Source organism: Protopterus annectens, chromosome 10.part0, assembly GCF_019279795.1.
Source record: "Protopterus annectens isolate FY-2018-M chromosome 10.part0, PAN1.0, whole genome shotgun sequence".
Classification (NCBI taxonomy): Eukaryota; Metazoa; Chordata; order Ceratodontiformes; family Protopteridae; genus Protopterus; species Protopterus annectens.
In genome coordinates, this window is record NC_056744.1 from 1,629,190,842 (window position 1) to 1,629,212,274 (window position 21,433).

Here is a 21,433-nt window from a genome sequence, read left to right on the forward strand (position 1 = left end):
TAGCTTTGTCTGCAGCCTCAAAAGCAGAAGTAATTGTAACTGGAACCACCTACACGGAACCAGAAGATATAGCAAGTCTACTGGCCAACAAATTCAGCTCCAATTGTATCCCTCTACCCCCCAGCCAACCCTCAAGAAATACCATTGAACATAACTCCCCCCTGTCACTAGGAGACAGGTCCTTGATGCATTCTCCAAGACAAAGAATACCACATCGATGAGCCTTGGTAATATCTAAGGATGCCTCTTAAATAGCATGAAATGTGACCTATCAGGACCAATAGAGTCACAATTTAACCATAGCAACCAGACATACTTCATGCCATGAGAATAGAGAACTGCAACAGTCCTCCCTCTAAATAAAGATGGGCCATCTATAGACCCGATAGCTACAGACCCATAAGTTTGACCAGTTTCATATGAAAAACCATGGAAAGAATTGTCATGGAAATGATTAATAATGAAATAGGAAATCTTCAGACACTGGATCCAACAAGCTTGGTTTTGTCAGGGGCAGATTATGACTACTCAACATGACAGATTTCTTTGAGAAGGTCATCAAAGCAAAGGACGAGGGCAAAATGACGCATACTGCTAACCTTGACCTGGCCAAGGTATTTGATATAATACCCAACTGGACATTGTAGAAAAATTCACAGAATTAGGTATAAACCCCTATATCACCTGCTGGATAGACAGGTGACTCTTATATAGAACCCAAAGAGGCTGGTCATTAGCAGTGTCCCTCTGGGATCTATGCTGGATCCACTACATTTTAGCATCTCCTTCTTTGAAGTTAAGACCAATGTCAAAGGCCTCTGGCTGACCAAGTTTGCAGATGATTGCAAACTATGTGTAGCCATAGCATCCCCTAAGACAGTAATATCCTTCAAAAGGGACTGACTCTGGTAGGTAACTGGTGCAAGAGCTACGGTCTAAAACTCAATGCCAAGAAATGCATGACAGCTACCTCTGGAAACTACCTTATTGATAACACACACCTAAGAGAAGACCCAGTAGTCAGGGATTTGGAAATGTATCTATACATTATCCTGGTCTTCAACCATTATGTGGCTATGGTTGTAAGAAATCTTTCTATGTTAATCAACTTATAAGCAAGGGTAATGCATCTAGGCCCAAGGACGTCATCCTTCCATTGTGTTTGGCCCTCATCAGACCAATCACTGAGTACAATGCCCCCTTCAGTGTTTGCCTGAACAAGCACATGCAAAAACTGGAATGTCCACAGAGGTTCCTCAAAAAAAGGATACAGGGTGTAAACAACATGTCCTATGCAGATCACCTCAAAGCCATATCCCTGTACTCAGTCTCCAACAGACTGTTGAGAAGTGCTGTATGCCTGACATACAAAGCAAGCTTATATCCCACTCTAATGGACCTTCTGCATATCTGTTAAACAAATAGTATTAGAATTACCTGATCGAGAGACTTAAACCTTGCTTGCGACATAAAAAGGACACTTTGGAGGGAAAGTATGTGTCTTAGAGACTACCCCTTATTTGGAACAGGCTTCTCTTCCATGTGAAGCAGAGTTCTTCCATAACGCAGTTCAAGCATAACTTGGACCAATGATTGGAGAATCAAAAATTCACTCCTGGTCTGGCACCTATGTCCCTAATGGACACAGGTAGCCAGTGAATGCTTGACTAATCAAGCCTGAGCCTACATACATACCTTAGAATAAGGTTCCTAAAACTTGTCAGATATATTTGGGATGCTTGGCTAGGCTTAAGAATGTCCCTGTGGTCATTAACCTAGTATACACCTATGACCCTGTGAACCAGAGTCACAACTCACTGCAGCCACCACTCATTGCATCACTGATATAAAAAGTGTGTTTTTCCCCATGTCAAAAAAATCTACCATAGGTGTTGTGGGGGGGGGGGACTGTGTTTTATACTGCCCTAACTGATAGAAACCAACTCCAGGTTGCATAACCTTGGGGAAAGGGGCAAAAAAAAAAATCACACTTTTTCCTCATTATTTCAAAGAATTGTGGATTCATGAGAATTGCCTCAATAACTCCATAGGTTTCTACGTTTCAATGCATTTAGGTTTTCAAAGGGGGTTAATACAGGAGAATGCAGTACATGATATTTTAATAAAAATTTGTTACATATGAAAAAGCAAAAGGCAGGCTGAATTGAATGCACATGTTCTCCTGGGTTCAATACATGTTTTATTAATTCCCCTCATTAAGAGTTAGACTGCTGCACATGTTTAACAAATTAATTTTATTGGTCAAACCTGATCAAAATTTTCTTAATTTTGAATAACTTTCACTGGTGTAATTGATTTAGCATCCTGGAGAAAGTACTTTCTATGTATGTGTGATATATACAGCGATGTACTATATCAAAACAGGCTTGTTTTTATTAGACCCCAATTTCAGTTATTTTTGGGTCATCTTTTCAAAATATATTTATACACTTGTGACAAAGTTACATCTGTGGCAGGCCCATGTTTAATTTGCTCATACGTACCAGTGTGCTCTCCAAAACATTTAACATCAGTACTTAATTTGGTAAATGCACCCTCACTGAGAATTCAGCTGTCCTGAAGCTGCCCCTCAGGTCACCCGACAATTCACCAAGTCACTACCTGACTACCATTTGCGAAGAGTGGCAGTAGGAGAAATAAATAGCTGTTTAAGAGTTGGTCACAGCTGTATGGAAATAACTGTTGTACTACTGATCTGTCTTTTGTAAATGTAAGAGGAGTGCACACTATTAGACGCTACCTACGTCTATTCCCCCTTATCTGCCCCTCTTCTTTACTAGACACAGATTCACAATACAGTCTTCCTTTAAAGTTTAACACTCCTGGCTTCTGTCCCTAATCTCCTCATTGCACTCAGCTAATCAGAACAACTTTTTGTATTCAGGTAGTCTTACTTTATAGCCAGAAGTCTTACCTGATTGTTTTTCTTGTTTCCTGGTCCGTGTTGTGGGCGAACCTGCTCCGCTCAGGCTCAATCCACTCCCCATATCCTACCCCCATTTCCACACCCCCCCACTTCAATTACATGTATTCTCACCTCAGCTCCTCCCCTCATTATTTCCACCCAATCACAAACTTTCCCACTTCCTCATTCATTACTGTGCACTTCTCACACTCTAACACTCACACTCCTCCTTTATCTCCACCCCCTTACCTAACCTTATTAATATACTCCCCTTACTAGCCACACCTGCTAGCTTACATTACTAATATCCCCTTTTCTAGTTATTACTTCTAGCTAGACTCCCATTATTCCCATCCTCTCCAAAATGCCACTTAAATATTACCTGACACCCTACCTCCTCTTACTACCCTTAATCCTCCCACGTCTTACCTCTTTACAATTTGTCTTGATCCAGTACATACCCTCATCTACAACCTCCATTTATAAAGTAACACCCAAAACCTTCTCTGACATTTCTCCTAACATATAGCCTACAGACAACTTACTCTGCTTTAGACCAAAGATCATGTCCACTAATGACAAAGCTATTTCAAACTATACCCCCTCCTTTTCCACAAAACTGACAAGAAAAAAAGTTCCCACCACCATTCTGCTCAAATACTCCAAACTAATCATCCATCCCAAAGTTAGAGGGCCATAGTGCCCATTTAAGTTAGAGGGCCTTTCCTCCCTGTGTGTGTGACTGTTAAAAAAAAAAAGTTTTCTTCTTTCTTCCTCTCTTTATTCTTGTAGCTAATACTTTTAGTATTGTTATCTACTTATCTTTTCTGATACTCGAAATGTCAAAAGATAAGGATAGGGCGCATAAGGATCATCACCCATTGGGGTTTAAAAAGTGTGATAGGTGTGCGCAGAAAATGTCTCTTACAGATTGCCACACCAGTTGCATGTATTGCCTTGGTGAAGCCCATTTGCAGGAACCCTGCACGTTTTATCACACATTTAGCACTAGAGTTTTAAATGAGAGAAAGAGGAAACTCATAGATAAGGGTCTCATGACCAGTTCCTTCCAGGAATAGCTGGAAGTTGGTCAGGCAGCTCCAAAATCCTCTAAAAGAAAATCATCGGCCCTGGCTTCGGAGCTGACTAAAAAGACTAACGCGTCGGAGCCAAGAAGTTCTGGTTCTGACTCAGCTTCATTCATTTCAGTGCTGTCGGTTTCCTCGGCTCTGAGACAACCTTCGGGACTGAAACTTTTACCTGAAATCAAGGTTGTGTCTCCTACCTTGAGATCTCCTATTCTGAAGAGAAGGAGATCTCCTTCTGTCTCCACCAGATCCTCCAGGACTCTATCAGATGAGGACATCAAAAGGGTTGTGAAGAGGTTGCTTTTGGATCGAGCGCTGGCAAGAAAATTGGACTCTCTGGACCCAAAGGTCTCAGAGCTGACCCCCTTACCCACATCTGTTTCTCCTCTGACTGCTTCGCTCTTGGAGCCTATTACTTCAGGTTCCTCTGTCTTGGACCCATCGGCTCCGGGGATTCAACCTGCTTCCTCAGAGCCAATTACTCTATCTTCGATGGCTCAGTCTGGAGCCGAGGGATCTGGGAGCCAACGCTCTCGTGTCGACTCTGAGGGGACAGTCACCCTGGGTTCTCATTGGAACTGACCCTCCCTCCTGGAGCCTCGGCTCGACTCAGCTCGGCTCCCATTTCTGCTTCGGAGCTGTTCCCTCTTGCTAGGAGTCGACCATCCATCCCTTCGGAGTGGAGATCTTCTTCGGAGTGGGGGGGAAGGCTTTTGAAGCTATAGAGAAGGCTTTATCCTCTGCTAAAGTCATTCCATTGGAACCTATGTCCCACCAGCAGCAGGCAGCAACCTCTTCCCCCCTGCCACCCCCACAGCATTGGGAACCAGAGACCCAAGTAGTCCCCATTGGAGGTGCCCCCTCTTTTGAGACCTCCCCAAATTATCCCACTGGAGAGCTCCCTCAGAAGAGGCTGTGTAAGAGGAAGCATGTCGACTCACCTGAGTCTGTCATGTCAGACACTGATTTAGAGGAATCAGAAGGGTTCCCTAGATCCCCCTCTGAGGATGTCTCCTTTTCTGACATCCTAGAAATCCTTAGACAGAGGGGTGATTGGAAGACCTCTAACCCTACTGAGGATGAATCAGTGTATCTTGAGGCCTTTGGTTCCTGACCTTGCACCTCCTGGGTGACACTGCCCTATGACCAACCTTTGGGGGTCATATCACAGAAAGTGGAGCTTGTCCTGAGGAGGCCAAATAAGTTTATGACAGCACCTGAGGACAAGTCCTTTCTTAGTAAGGGAGTTCCCGTTGATGCTATGGTGGTAGCAGCAGCAGCCACCAAGAAGGAATTATCTGAAACATCTTCTAATATCCATCCTCCTAACAAGGAATCCAGGACGATGGATGGGTACGGGAAGTATACTTTTTCTTCAGCAGCATTTACACTAAGATCGCTGAATTACCTGACTCATTTTACTTGTCTTCAGAGGGATCTACTGAAAGAGTTAGGAGACACTCTCCAGGGTTCAGTAGCTCCAGGTTCCATGGATAAGGTTTCTGTGCAGCTCTCCACCCTTACTTCCATAGCTAACTCCTCCATGAGGCTGATCTCATACATGGCAGATGGAGCAAGTAGAGCAGCAGCAACAGGAATATCCCTCAGGAGACATTTGTGGATGCGTCTTTGTAATTTTACAGAATCCTTCAAGTCTTCCTTCACTAACGTCCCCTTTGATGGTTCATCTCTTTTTGGACCCCAAGTGAAAGAGACTTTGCCTAGGTGCGAGCAGGAAGGGAAAACCTTATCTGCCATCAGAGTCCATTTCTCTCTCCCATCCAGACCCTATCCCAAGGATAATACAGGAGGGAAAATGTGGTTCCATAAATCCCAAAAAGGTTTCCCTCAGGCACAAGGTCAACCCTCCCCCAGAGGCAGAGGGGGAGGATATAATGGAAGACGCTGCCCTCGCAGCAGAGGAGGTCCACAACATCAGGGAGACAGAGAAACTTTCCATCGCCTTTGAAGGGTTGCTTGACTGTCTGTCTCTGGAGGCAGTCAGGGGTCGTCTATCACTGTACCCAAGCACCTGGGTAACCATCACACAAGATCATTGGGTACACACCATAATATCCAGAGGTTACCTGAACCCCTTTGTTTCCGAACCCCCAACAAACTGGTCTCTACCAGATGTACCACCCATCCAACTAGACTGTGCAACATTAGAGGTCATCTCATTGCTGCAAAAAAGAGTCATCCAAGAAGTCCCCGCAGAGCAAGTAGGATCTGGAACTTACTCTTGATTCTTTTTAGTTCCAAAAAAGACAGGGGACTGGAGATCATTTCTAGATCTCAGCAGGCTCAACAAGCATGTAAAGAAGTCGAAGTTTTGAATGGTCACTCTGCAGTCAATATTTCCCTTTATCAGGAAAGACAAGTTGATGTGCTCAATCGATCTCCAGGATGTGTACTACCACATCAAAATGGACAGGCGCACCAGGAGACACTTACACTTCCAGCTGGGAGCCAGCCATTTTCATTTCAGAACACTGCCCTTTGGTCTCACTACAGCCCCCAGAGTGTTTACCAAATGCATGGCAGTGGTAACAGCTCACCTGAGACATCAAGGATTCCAGGTGTTTCTGTACCTAGATGACTGGCTCCTCACTGCTACCACCAAGCATCAACTCATCAGAACCAGGGATGAGACTCTATCCTTGTGCACCAGTCTAGGCATCACTGTCAACCTACAAAAGTCAGTCTTATCTCCCTCGCAGCACATTGTATATTTAGGCTCAGAAATAGACACAACCACCATGTCAGTAAGGCTAACACAGGAAAGAGTGGAGTCTCTATGCAGTCAGGTCAGATCCTTGCTAAACAAACAAAAAGTTCAGGCCAGAGTAGTCCTTCAAATCCTAGGGACTATGGCTTTCACCATCCTATTAGTTCCTCTTGCTCACCTACACATGAGGATACTTCAGTGGCTGCTATCTGCCCAATGGTCGATGCAAGACCTTCCATTGTCTCACCAGATTTTGATAACAAATGCATGCAAAAAGGATCTGACATGGTGGTTGCACACAAAACAACTTATCCTAGGTCGTTCACTTGTTCCTCCCTAAGAGAAAGCAGTTTTGACCACGGATGCTTCCCAGATGGGGGGGGGGGGCATTACCTGGGAATGACAGTCCAAGATACTTGACAGAATCACGAGAACCACTTGCACATCAATGTTCTGGAGATGAGAGCGGTGCTATATGTGGTGCAAGCACTTCACAGCTCCCTTCCCACCGGGACAACTGCGATTCAGTTAGACAACATGTCTGTCGTGTGGTACATAACCAAGCAAGGGGGAACCAAGTCTTACCTGCTTTGCCGAGAGGCCTTAAGAGTTTGGAAATGGGCGATGGATACTCAACGCTTCCTGACAGCAACGCATATCCTGGGGAAATGCAATGTAATAGCAGACAAACTCAGCTGAGAAATTCTGATGCCGCACAAGGGTCCCAGAATCCAGTGGTTGTGATAGAGATCTTTCACAGATGGGGCCAGCCTTGCTGTGACCTATTTGCCACTCACCTGAACACCAAATGCAGCAACTACTTTGCCCTCATTCCCCATCCGGGGATGTCACCCAGGGATGCTCTAGTTCACGATTGGCCCCCGGGACTTCTTTATGCCTTTCCTCCTTTTCCACCCATCCCCAAAGTAATCCAGAAAGCAAGACAGTTGAGGAGTTCCTTGATCCTCATTGCTCCTTACTGGCCTTGACAAGTTTGGTTTCCCTTCCTATGGCCCTACCTTTTCGAGGAACCATGGATTCTGGACCCATCTCCAGATCTCCTGATTCATCAATCGGGACAGTTCCACTCCTCCATCCACACCCTCAAATTGACAGCATGGCTGATCCAGTTCCATGAATAGCCAGGTGTATTCCCCTATCCCCTGTGGTCAATCACATTCTAATTTCATCCCATAAACCTTCCACTCAGAAGCTATATTCCAGCAAATGGAAAAGGTTTTTTTTTGGGCTGCAAACCAGGGCTTAGATCCATATACGGCTTCTATAGAATCTATTTTATCCTTCCTAGCATCAATTTTTCATGAAGGAATGGCAGCCACTACAGTTAGAGTTCAGTTAGCTGCCATTTCCAATTTCTACTTTGGCTTCATGGGAAATCCAATCATGCAGCACTCCTTGTGTAAAACTTTCTTAAAGGAGTTCTTCTTCTCAGGCCTCCAATCAAACAACCATTAGAACCCTGGGGCTTAAACTTAGTCCTCTCATCTTTGATGTCTGAACCCTTTGAGCCATCCTCATCGTCAGACCTAAAATTGTTGTCATGGAAAACATTATTCTTAGTAGCCATAACATCTGCTAGGAGAGTCACAGAACTGTAAGCTCTAACTATTCAACCTTCTTACATTATTTTTCACAAGGATAGAGTGTTTCTCAGGACAAACCCTTCCTTTCTTCCCAAAGTATGCTCAAAGCACAATCTGAATAGTACTATTGAGTTACCTGTGTTTTTTCCAAACCACTCTAATAAGTCAGAGTATAGACTACACCAGTTAGATATTCACAGAATACTCAGGTTTTAAGTACACAGGACTAAAGAATTCAGAAAATCAGATCAACTTTTTGTTTCCTTTTCTGACAAAAAGAAAGGCTTGCCTGTTTCTAAGATTACTCTTTCAAAAGTTAAAGGTCGCTCTACTAGAGCTGTAGCTACTTCATGTGCCTTTAGATATAGGCTCCCAATTGATACTATTTGTGCAGCAGCTACTTGGGCAAGACCACATACTTTTGTCAATCGTTACAAATTGGATTTGGCCTCCTGGGACAGGTCTTTTCCTTTGGGTCCACTGTGCTGAAGAGTCTTTTCGCTTGAGCCACCCGGGTTATAGATGCTAGGGACACTGTCCCATCCAGCAAGAATTATGGTGAGATAGGACTACATAACATAAAGAAGTTATGTACTTAACATAAGGTTCCATGTTTGTAGTCCGTCTCGCCTACATTCTTGGGGCCCTCCCTCCAACCCCCTTCCTGTTTTCTGGGGGATCTTGTGGACTGTTCTGGTGCTGCTTGACATGATTCTCTTTTGTTGTCCACCTGGCATGGATTATATTTTCTAAATCCTTTGTCTGCATTTATGCAGCTCTTATACTGGTCTTACCTGATAGGTATTTATTGCTTTCTTGCAAACTAGATCTGGATATTTGTCGTGAGGCACCATGGGATAGGGGCTAGCCTTGAGCCAATAAAAGCTCTTGAGCTTTAGTATCGGCAGAGTCGGAGCCGAATATCGGCTCCGAACCCATCCAGCAAGAATGTAGGCGACATGGACTACAAACATGGAACGTTATGGTAAGTACATAACTCCTTTTTATTTACCCTAAGAATTCCTGCACCATAAGCAAAGACACTTTCACTATCCTCTCCCATGACAACACCTCTACAGAGGTTGTCACACATACTAAACTTCTAGGTAATACCATAGACCACCACCCCTAACTTTTGACATGCACATTCACAACAACATGAAAAAAAGCACATCAGAAATTGGGCATGCTATATCGACACAAAACATTCCTCAATTACTCTGCCAAACTAGCCCTTGCGTCCTATTTCCTGCTTCCCTCTCTTCTCTATGGTGCTCCTCTTTTCACCAATATTCAGACTAGTCTTAAATGCAAACTACGTTCATGCTATAAGAAAATAGTAAAATTTGTTATCAATGGAAAGCCCTTATCTCACCATTGTACCTCTCTTAGACTTCTGAACTGGCTAGAACTACCTCACCACCTTACATATATTCAACTAACTACCACACATAAACTAATATACGGCCCATCCAGTTGCCCAGCCCTTTCTAACCTATTTACTCTATATCACCCCAATAGGTCTCTCTGCTCAGAAAACCAAATGCTCCTACAGACAGATAAACCTAACCTCACCGCTGGACAATGGCTCCACTCCTTTTCCACTGCAAAACTATGGAACTGTGTCCCACCCTCTCTTAGATCTACTAGGAATACATCTACCTTTAAAAAATCCTTGAAACACCATCTCTCCTCCCACTGGCAATGCCCCTGTGCTAACTCTTCACAACCCATAACCTGACTTCTGTCTCTTCCCTTCCTTCCCTCCCACCTTTCCCCCCTTCTCCCCTCTCTTCCTCCAGTACCATCACTATTATCTCCTGAACAGATAAACGTCTATATCCTTTACAAATGTACTGTTCTGTGATATGTTTGACACCACTACAGTGCCTGCCTCAGTGCCAGCTACTATATAGGACTGTCAGTCTGATCTGGAACAACTGTTGTATGTATTCCTATCAAATTATATATATTGCTTTGTTACCTAAACATTGGCTGTTTAATCTGACATATTTTGCTGTCATGTGTTGTTATCACATTGAATGTATTGTATGCTCTTGTGCTTTAGCAGTTGATATGATATTTTTGTTATCTTGTCTTTTATCACATTGTAAGCATTGTATTGTTATTCTGCTTTATCTAACTGTATGTATTTGCATCTCTGTGGAGCTTTTCTCCCCAGGCCTCCACTGAAAATGGGCACTTTTGGGCCAACAAATGCAATAAGTAAATAAATAAATAAATGTAGATATTTTTGAAACGGATAACCTACTTAATGTAACAGCATTAGCAGGATAGCTTCCTTGTTCATAAACTGTTCATTTTATACTGATATGTCTTAGTAGTGCTGACCAGTGGTATATTTTGATGAACATATTTGTGGAACAAGTTTCTTTTTCCCCTGAATAAAGTAGTCAGCATTTTGTGATCAGTAAAAATAGTAAAACATTATCATAACATATTCATGATCTGGATACCAGAAATTACTGTTAGATCATCCTTATCCAGTTGTGAGTACTTTTGCTCAGTAGGAATCTCTATACATGATCTATTCAGTATGACAGAACAGATCCTAAGGTGAGGCATCACAGGAAAGAATTAAGTCAGTCAGCCAAATAATGAACAAGTACTTCAGTGTAACTTGGTTTTATTCTTCTGAAATTTTATTTCTTGTTCTTTTCACCATGGCCATCTCATACACTTGCATTGCAAATGATGAAAAGCTTTTAACAAGGTTGTCAGACTGTGTGAGGGTCTGTTTTAATTCACTATAGCCAAATATACTTTCATCTCGGTTACATTTCTAGGACATAGAACCACTACAATAGCTTTTATAGCAGTCTTTACAGGATGTAAACCATGCATTCTACAACATGCCTTAAGTAATATACTTAAAATGCATATATTTATTTCTTGTAAGATATAATCTTATATCTTTCAGTCTTGAGGCACTTTGTTTTGCAAATGTTCTGCTGGGTTACCACCTGTAACTTGGATATTATCTAGGTTTATAGCAACATGTGGCACACCTTGTAATAAAGGTTTTATAGTCCTCTTAAATATGGTTCTATGTAAACAGACCTTTATGCATATTTAGTATTATGTATTTCTTAAAATGATTACGCAGATTTTTTTTATAAGTATGACTCATTTAATGTAGAAAATATGACTCCCTTCCAACAGTACAACTAGATTTTGCCAAGTTTTTCTACTACATTAAACTAATAATCTCTTTAGAATTTAATAGTGTCATCAGGGACTCAGTTCCAAAAGACTTACTCAGAGTGCTTGTGACCACTTATACTATATTAGGTATTTTGGAACCTGGTCCCCACAATAAGACTGTTTGTGGAGAGGCCTTACACCAAAATAAGTCACTTATACTGAAATCAAGCCTTTTGGATTCAGGGCAGACTTACACTGAGAGCAACTGTTTTGGAATCTGGCCCCAGGTTTCAGTAAAGTTGCCAGTATACTCGCCCAGTCTGTATATTTTGTAAGAGTAATTTTTTCTTTAATAGTATGTTTATTAATTGTTCTACTTCAGTGCTCATGCCATAAGGAACGAATCCAATTATGAAAAAAAAAATTGGGTTTGGCATCTACTGGAATATCAGCAGTAACTGTGATTCCTTTTAACACAACAATTTTTTTTCTTTAAATGTGCTTTTACATTTCTTAAATACTTTTTTCTAAAGTTTTGGTTTCGAAACATATATATTTGGAATTGACAGTCCCCTCCCCCCACACTACTGCAGAGGTCTCAAAACTGTCACTGCACTGAGAGGCCCTTACAGAATCAATTCCTTTTGGACTACAAAAGAAAACCCTAAACAAAGGCCTGCAATTTAGTTACTTTTCTGGCTGTAGCTGGATAACATCTAAGTATAGTGTAAAACAAGATCTGCTCCAAACATAAATGAGGGTGATTAGAGACAGAAAAGAAGCAGTCCTTTTACAGAAGGTAAAGAATATAACAGTGACTCACACAAATCACATTATATGTCAATGGCATGGGGATTCACAGTTACTTCCTTATGTCTGGCATGAGTCATACAAAGAATTATGGGAAAGAGAAAGGGTTGAGGAAGAACAAGATCATGTTGATACATCAAGCCCCATTGGCAGCCACGTTGTGGAAAACAAGCTAAAATTACAAATAAAGCACTTAGAGTGATTTCTGAGGTGTTAAAATAGGTCAGGAAACAAAGATAGAGTGAAAAAAATACGTTTTTAGATCTAGGGCAGAGTTTTCCTTTAAAGTCTAGGAAAGATATCTTGCATAGTAATTTTTGATATGACACCATGTTGAAGACCTTGGACAGATCAAGGAATATAGAAGAAAGAAGGTTATTGTTTCTGCTTTGATTTATTGCTGTGACAAAGCTTAGTAGTGTAGTGGTGGTGCTGTGATATGGATGGAAACCATGCTGTGTAGGGGAATGTAGTGAGTTTTCAATATTGTAAGTAAGAACTTGGGTGTGTATACACTTTTCAAGTATTTAGTCAGAGAAGGTAGGACTCTATGGGCAGGTAAGTGAAGTTTTCACCCTTTAGTGGGAAGTACATATTTTTCCACAAAGTGGGAACACAGCTTTCCTTGATTGACTGATTTATCAAGATGGACATAGGATATGCCAGAGCATCTACAGCTATTTTGATATATTCGGCTAGTAAGTTGTCTGGGGTAAGTGTGGTGGGTTTCAAAGTTTTAAGTAGTTTTCTGATAGTGGAAGTTGGGATGGGTTGAAGTTGGAAAGCTTGTGGAATTTGCTGTGAGATCTGGAGGTGTTATACTAGATGTATAAGATTGTGGGTTTAAGAGACAAGCAACAGAATTTACAAAGTGCGAGTTAAACTGGCTAGCAATTGAGTCTCCTGGTGCATCTGTTTTGGGGCTAGGTTAGGTCATGTAGGCCAGATGTATGAATCTGTTTATGGTGGACCAAAATATCTTAGGGTTGTTCTGATTTGTTTGTCAGACTAGACTTTGGTTTTAGTAATATTTCTAAGTCAAATGTATTTTTGTCTGTTAGCATCAGTATTGGATTTTTCCATGTTCTCCATGCTTTATCCCTGTTTTTCATAACTGTTAAGTTTCTTTGGTTAGCCAGGCAAATGGATTTGATTTAATTTTTTATCCTTATGGTTGCAGACTCATTTAGTATTTTTAGAGATGATGCATTAAATAGTACTACACCTTCATTTAAGCTGATTGTGTTTAGCACTCCCCAGTTTATTCATTTTAAGTTTGTAATAAAAGTGCCTTTGCTGAAGGTGGAAAGATTGTGAGCAAGGTTATAGTTATATTGTTTTTGATTATGAATGTGGTCTCTTATTGCAAGAATAGGCAGGTAGTCACCAAGAGTGTTGGGAATAGAATTGGCATGGTTTATTTTGTCTATTTTTTTTTTGTAAGGATCCAATCTGGAATGGAATTTCTATCAGTGGATTTGCTGTATCTGGAAGGAATAGAGATACAGTTGGTAAACTTGTACAAGTTTATTGCTTTTGTAGGGTTGTCATTATCTGTGGTTTGCCAGTCAATATCCATGTGTCCTGATATTATGGCTTCTTAAAAAATATTAGTTGATGTTCAGTACACAAATTCTTCAGCAATGTTTATGTTATTATCACCGGGTATGTAGACACTTAATATGCATAGGTTCTTGCGGGTGTTAATTTTGCGAGAGGATATAAATATTTTGGCATTATGGCATAGAGGAAGGTTTAGTGGGTACAGAGAGATACCCAAGTTATTTTTTTGTAGAGTATGGCTATCTCGGTTCCTTGCTCTAGGCCCTGTCTAGACTTAGAATGTCTGGATTGCAATAAGCTATCCAGTTACAAATACTTCTGAGGGTACTTGAATAGAAGTGAAGGCCAGAGATCTGTTTAGTGGTGGTTGTTAAGCAGGGTTATTTTAGAGTCTAGTGGAATTCTTGTGTTTGGAATAGCTGTTTGGGCCTGGGTTAGGGTGGATATCACCACAAGATTTTAGATACAGTAAAATGAAGGTGCAGGAGTGGGGCTGCTTGTATTTCAACTTGGGTTTAATGCCTCATTTGTGCAAGGACGAGTTGCAGTGTAGGTACCTATTCTTAAAAAGGTCAATATTTGAAGTGTTGTAAAAAGAGGGTGCTATAGTGAAGCTGTAGTGGGTATTAATTGAAAGTGAGGGGTCAGTATGGTATCTAATGAGATAGCTGCTGGGTAGGAGTTGTTGGTAGGATTAGATCCGACCACAAACTAATCACCCTGGAAATACACATATCTCCCACCCCACCTCACCCCGCAAAGGTAACCACCAGGAAAACTTATCCAAAGCTAACTTTGGGCTCCTAAAAACAGAGGTGGCTAACTTCACACTACCCATGCAGGTGGAGAATAGTTGCATGACCGCCAAATCATACACCAATGCACTGTACGGACACATACACAAATGCATGGATCTTGACATACCGAATAGAACCAAGATGCTGTCCTTCAAAAAAAGGAAGCCAATCTGATGGTCCCCTGCCAAAAACAAACTCTATAACAGAAGGAGGAAACTGATGTGGAATAAGGTGAAGTCCCAAGACTGGAAAAACTCCCTTATCAGCCTCAACAAAAAGTTGCAATTCCTCATCAAATCCTCTAAAGCTAGTTATGAAAACAGGATTGCAGCAGATAGTAAAGACAACCACAAGGCCTTCTATAGTTATGTAAAGAATCTCCATGGCAATACCCAGATTTGCTCTGAGCTACTGCACAATGGTACCTCCTATACCGAGCCAACAGATATTGCCAATATACTGGCCGACAGATTCAGTGCCAACTTTACCCCCCCAAAGAACCAATCACAATACCAGTAGATTGCCAGGCACCCAGTATTACTGCTGCACAGGTTAAAACAGCACTGTCCAAGGCCAAGAATACAGCTTCTATGGGACCTGAAAATATCCTTGGCTGTGTTCTACATGAACTACAGAGTGAACTGGCACCTCACCTATGTGCCCTGTTCAGTCACAGCCTCACCTCAGGCTTTGTCCCTACCGAATGGTGCACTGATACAGTCATCCCTGTTCACAAAGGAGGAGTGATTACAGACCCTGGGAACTATCTCCCCATTAACCTGACAAGTCTGATATGCAAAGCTATGGAATGCATCATCATGGACCTAATAAACAAAGATATAGGGAATCTCCAAACTCTGGATCCCACACAGTTTAGTTTTGTGAAGGGTAGATCATGCCTGTTCAATCTGGCCGACTTCTTTGAGTCAGTCACCAGAGCTGTGGATGAAGGCAAGGTGGTTCATACAGCCTACTTTGATTTGGCCAAGGCCTTTGATGCCATTCCCCACTCACAAATCATAGAAAATCTCACTAAGCTAGGCATTAACCCATTTATCACTAGGTGGGTTGCAAACTGGCTCACAGATGGAACTCACAGTGTGAAAGTCACTGACTCTAAGTCAGACTGCTGACCAGTCATGAATGGAGTCCCACAGGGTTTGGTCCTGGGTCCTCTCCTGTTTGATATCTACTTCTCTGAAGTCCAGACCTACACAAAGGGACTCTGGCTGACAAAATTTGCAGGCGATTGCAGGTTTGGAGCTATTATTAACTCCCCATGTGATGTTGACATCCTACAGAAAGGGCTCACTGAGACCAATGACTGGTGTCAGAACCATGGCCTTAAGCTCAATGCCAAAAAATGTGTCATCATCCCCTTTGGAAAAAACCCAGTTCCCATGAATTACTTCATCAATGGTAGTCCACTGAACACAGAAAGCATTATATGAGATCTGTGAACACAGGTTGACAGTAACCTCTCTTTTGACCACCACATTGCCACTATGGTTAGTAAGTCCTTCTATGTGGCACATCTCATTACTAAGAGTTTTGCATCCAGGAAGAAAGAGGTCATTGTCTCTCTCTACTCTTCCCTCATAAGGCCAATCATTGAGTACAATGCCCCATTTGGCATGTACCTCACTAGACACCTGCAACAACTGGAGAGGCCGCAAAAGTACATCACAAAGAGGATCCTAGGCCTTAAACACTTGTCCTATATGGACAGACTCAAAACACTCCAACTATTTTCTGTCTCATATTGCCTGTTAGAGGTGATCTCTGCTTGACTTACAAAGCCATGTCTGACCCAGCTCTGTTAGAATTGCTACATCTAAAGAAATCCCAATCCCTCCACACCACATGCTCCAGAGACCTCTACCTCATTACCACAATCAACAGAACATGCAGGAGGGACAGGTTCATAACCCAGAGATTGCCCATGCTATGGAATAGACTACACATACATGTCAAACAGAGCACCTCACTGGCCCTCTTCAAGAGAAATCTTGATGAATGGAAGGGAAATAGGAAATTCACCCCGGGGATCACTACAGTGGCTCTACTCAACAGAGGCACTGGGAACTAAGGTTGGGTGGCATGATGCCAGAGTACTCCTATGGGCTATGGGCTAGGCTTGTAAAGGCTCCAGGGCCATTAGGCTAGTACACACCTATGAACCTATGAACCTATATATGAGAGGAAGAAGTATGAGTAAGTGAAGGAACATCATATCTAACAGAAGTATTGCAAGTGAGTAGCAAGAGAGGATGGTTAGAGTTAGTGTTTGTATGTAGCTAATGAGTACTAGACTAGCAACAGAAGAGGATGTGTGGTTAATCTATTATCTAGAGTGAAAAATTAAGTAGGAGGGTTAAAAGAGTGTAAAATAGTAAAAATGCACAGGACAAGTGAAAAGGCAGTATGGAAAGCAAGAGGGGGGAAATGTAGTGGTGGATGTAAGATAAGATGGGAGTGGTGTATTCAAGATGGGTCTTATTGTGGACTTGTACTGAGATTTAGAGAGAGAATGGAGTGATGGAACTGGTTGATGAATAGTAGTGGGTGGAGAAATGGAGATGATAAATATGTATGGGGGAGGGAACTGGGGGTAGGGTAGGGTAGGGGAACAAAGTGAGCCCTAGAGTTAGCGAGGTCAAATGCAGTGGGTTTCCTTTCGCCTAATTAAGAGAAACACTAACAGCAATCAGTAGAGCCCAGCTGAAAGGAGAGAGAGAGTAACAATGGCACTGCTATGGTCTAAGACAAGATAGCAATAATAGTGAAAACGTTCTTTGTTTTAAGCTGGCAAAATGTTTATAAATAATTTATGTAAAAATATAGCCCCTAGACAGATGTTCCAAATGCAATCTTCACTGTTACATAAATTATGAGAACTGATTACTTGTAGGAAAAGCTATACGGAATAAAAATAAAAATGCATTTTTTTAACTTAAAGAGGAGAATGAGTGCACTGAGTCAATAGTGCCTCAGGCTCAAATACTTTTTCAAAGCTGAAATTGGTTTAACAAAAATCAGAGGCAAGGAGAAATAAACTTAAAGAAGGGAGGGAACAAAGGAGAAATTAATTTAAGAAAGGGAGACTTAGGGTGAATTCCTTGAAGGCATGTAGTGCCACCAAAATGAGACAGGAGGAGACACATAATGGGACTTGCAAGCCTAACAAAATGTGAGGGAAATATAAGAGAAAGAAATAGTTGAGGAGTAAGAGCAATCCAAAATAATAGTAAGGCATAAATCTCAGTGTCTGTTAGGAGGCAGTGAGGAGGGTTACAGAATGTAAGAGTATTGATTACTAACTAGGGCATTGAAGCAGTTGTCTGCAGACTGGTCAATATACAGGTTAAAATACATGGAGAAAGGACATATGTCCCACATTTATTTAAAACAATGGCAGAGGTGGTAGGAAATTTCTGTCTAAAATAAATGATGGGTGGATGAAGCTGACCCAGACTGTCTTTTGGATGAGCTTGCTGTGTGCATACTTTAGGGATGTTTCCAGTGAACCCCCCTGCAACTTCTCTGCACCTTACTGGAGGGGGAGAGAGAGAGAGTGAGAGAGACAGGGGAAGGAAGGAAGCAATGATAACCTTCTTTGTAGGTATTTATTATATCTCTATACAGAGTTCTACCCCTTAGCATCTACTGTAACATCTTTCCATATTTACACAATTTTGGGCATATTTTCTCATCTCAGCTACATATTCTGAAATTGTTTCAGTAAACTTTCTATTTGAAAGTTCAGATTTATATTGCGGTTAATATCTAACTAGGTTTCGGATTAAACCATTCTAATAGTAAGATTACCAGTTACATGTATATCTTCTTAACTGGTATTATAGGTTTTAGCAAGGTCTTTAGGTTGCATTCCTACAAGCATGGATGGCTTTCTATCTGCCTTTATTTGTAACATCATTAGAAAAAAATGTTACAGGTGTGTGTGTGTGTGTGTGTGTGTGTGTGTGTGTGTGTGTGTGTGTGTGTGTGTGTGTGTGTGTGTGTGTGTGTGTATGTATATGTATATGTATGTATGTCTCAGACCCAGCCATGATGGTGTTACTGAATATCTGTAAGTCAAACTTCACTCGCGCTGCCTGCACGCAAGGCCTCAACCTGGACTGTGACACTAATAGAACTTGTTGGCAGGATAGATGTGTGCCCAAAGACTCCCCCATCTGTGGAATAGACTCCCTCTCCATGTCAAGCAAAGTAACTCACTAACCTGGACGACTGAATGGGAAACAGAAAATATACCCCCTGGGATCCCAACTGTGTCCCTGCTGGACAGGGGAAACAGGTGTTGACTTTGTGGAAACATGGGTGAAATTTTTGGCTAGGTTTATAACGGCCTCCGGGCCAATAGCCTAGTATCGTGCCATGAACCTACATATATATATATATATATATATATATATATATATATATATATATATATATATATTAAAAAAAAAATATATATATATATATATATATATATATATATATTTAGTGCCAGGAGAAGTACGTCAGTGGATGTGCAACATATGCCAGCCAGCATAGCTAGTTGGAGTTTTGTAAATAATTATATGTCATTTGTATATCAAACTGATTTGTGCTTGTGTTGAGAAAATATTTATAAAGCTGCTTGTGTTAAAAATGTATCAACAGTGTGTCCTGCTGGACAGAAAGAGAAATACACTTGCATGTCAGACTGTATTATTACTATTGAAATTAATATTGTAACAGTGGATACTGGAAGAGAAGATGTTAAGCTCACCTCCAGCTAACTTTAAAAAATAGTATGAAATTAGATTATTTAATTTAGACGATAAAGACTGTATCTTAGAGTTCTGATTGCAGCCAAAGACAAAATGTATGTGCCAGAGAATGGTTTATTAGCTCCTGTAGAAAGAGTAGAAGTGTTTTATTGTTTTATGACTTTCAGAAGCTGTAACGTTTCTACAAAAGCTTTATATATGTGCATTATTGAAACATATATGCAAGATTCTGGGTCATTTGCTAGGAAAGGGGGTAGTATGGGAACCAGAAGTCAGATGACCAGATGTACGTGATGTCATTCTGTAATCCAGGGAAACAATGATGTTTTACTACTGGATGGGAATGAAGTCTCAGTGCAGTTTGTTTTTGAAACCTGACATAGAAGCATCTCTCACCCATTTCATCTTGCCTTGATCTAGTAAGTGACCGAGGAATAGTAATTCTTTAAATTAGTCAGGAAAATATAGCAAGATTAGTTAAGTACTGATTTTCCTGTATCTCTGTGAATATATTCATCTGTGTAATTTTAATATTTCCTTTGACTGAAACCCTGGTGTTTATTGTAAGTAGGTATTTAGAATTGTCATGTTCTTTTATTACTTTTTATTTTTTATTAAATATAGTTAAATGTTTCATTGTGGCTGGTCCTTTAGAGAATATTTTAATCTTTGAGAGTACTTGGATCTATTTAGTGACTCTGTGGCCACTCCTGAAATCTTTACCTACATTGGTCAAGCACTATCATCATCTTCTTTCGGCTGTTCCCATTAGGGGTCACCATAGCGGATCATCTTGCTTTGTCACACCAACCACCTGCATGTCCTCTCTCACCACATCCATAAACCTTATCTTAGGCCTTACTATTTTCCTGTTACCTGGTAGCTTCATCCTTAGCATCTTTTTCCCAATATACTCAGCATCCCGCCTCAGCACATACCCAAACCAACGTAATCTTGCCTCTCTGACTTTGTCTCCAAACCTTTCAACCTGGGCTGACCCTCTAATATACTTATTCCTAATCCTGTCCACCCTCGTCACACCCAGTGCAAATCTTAACATCTTTAACTCTGCCACATCCAGCTCTAACTTGCCTTTTTGTCAATGCCACTGTCTCCAACCCATATAACATAGCTGGTCTTACTACTCTCTTGTAGACCTTCTCTTTCACTCTTACTGGTACTCGTCTGTCACAAATCACTCCTGACACTCTTCTCCACCCACTCCATCCTGCATGTACTCTCTTCTTCACCTCTCTTCCACACTCTCCATTACTCTGAGCAATCGATCCCAAGTATTTCAACTCATCCACCTTTGCCAACTCTACTCCTTGCATCCTCACCATTCCTCTATCCTCCCTCTCATTTGCACACATATATTCTGTCTTAGTCCTGCTGACCTTCATTCCTCTTCTCTCTAGAGCATATCTCCATCTCTCCAGGGTCTCCTCCACCTGTTCCCTACTCTCACTACAAATCACAATACCATCTGCAAACATCATAGTCCACAGGGACTCCTGTCTGATCTCGTCTGTAAACCTGTCCATCACCATTGCAAATAAGAAAGGGCTCAGAGCTGATCCTTGATGTAATCCCACCTCCACCTTAAACGCATCCATCACTCCCACCGCAGACCTCACAGCTGTCACACTACCCTCGTACATATCCTGTACCACTCTTACATACTTCACACATACAATACCACAGCTCCTCTCTAGGTACCCTGTCATATGCTTTCTCTAAGTCTAGAAAAACACAATGCAACTCCTTCTGACCTTCTCTGTACTTCTCCATCAACACTCTCAGAGCAAACATTGCATCTGTAGTGCTCTTTCCTGGCATGAAACCATACTGCTGATCACTAATCATCACGTCCCTTCTTAACCTAGCTTCCACTACTCTTTCCCATAACTTCATGCTGTGACTGATCAATTTAATCCCTCTGTAGTTACTACAGCTCTGCACATCACCCTTATT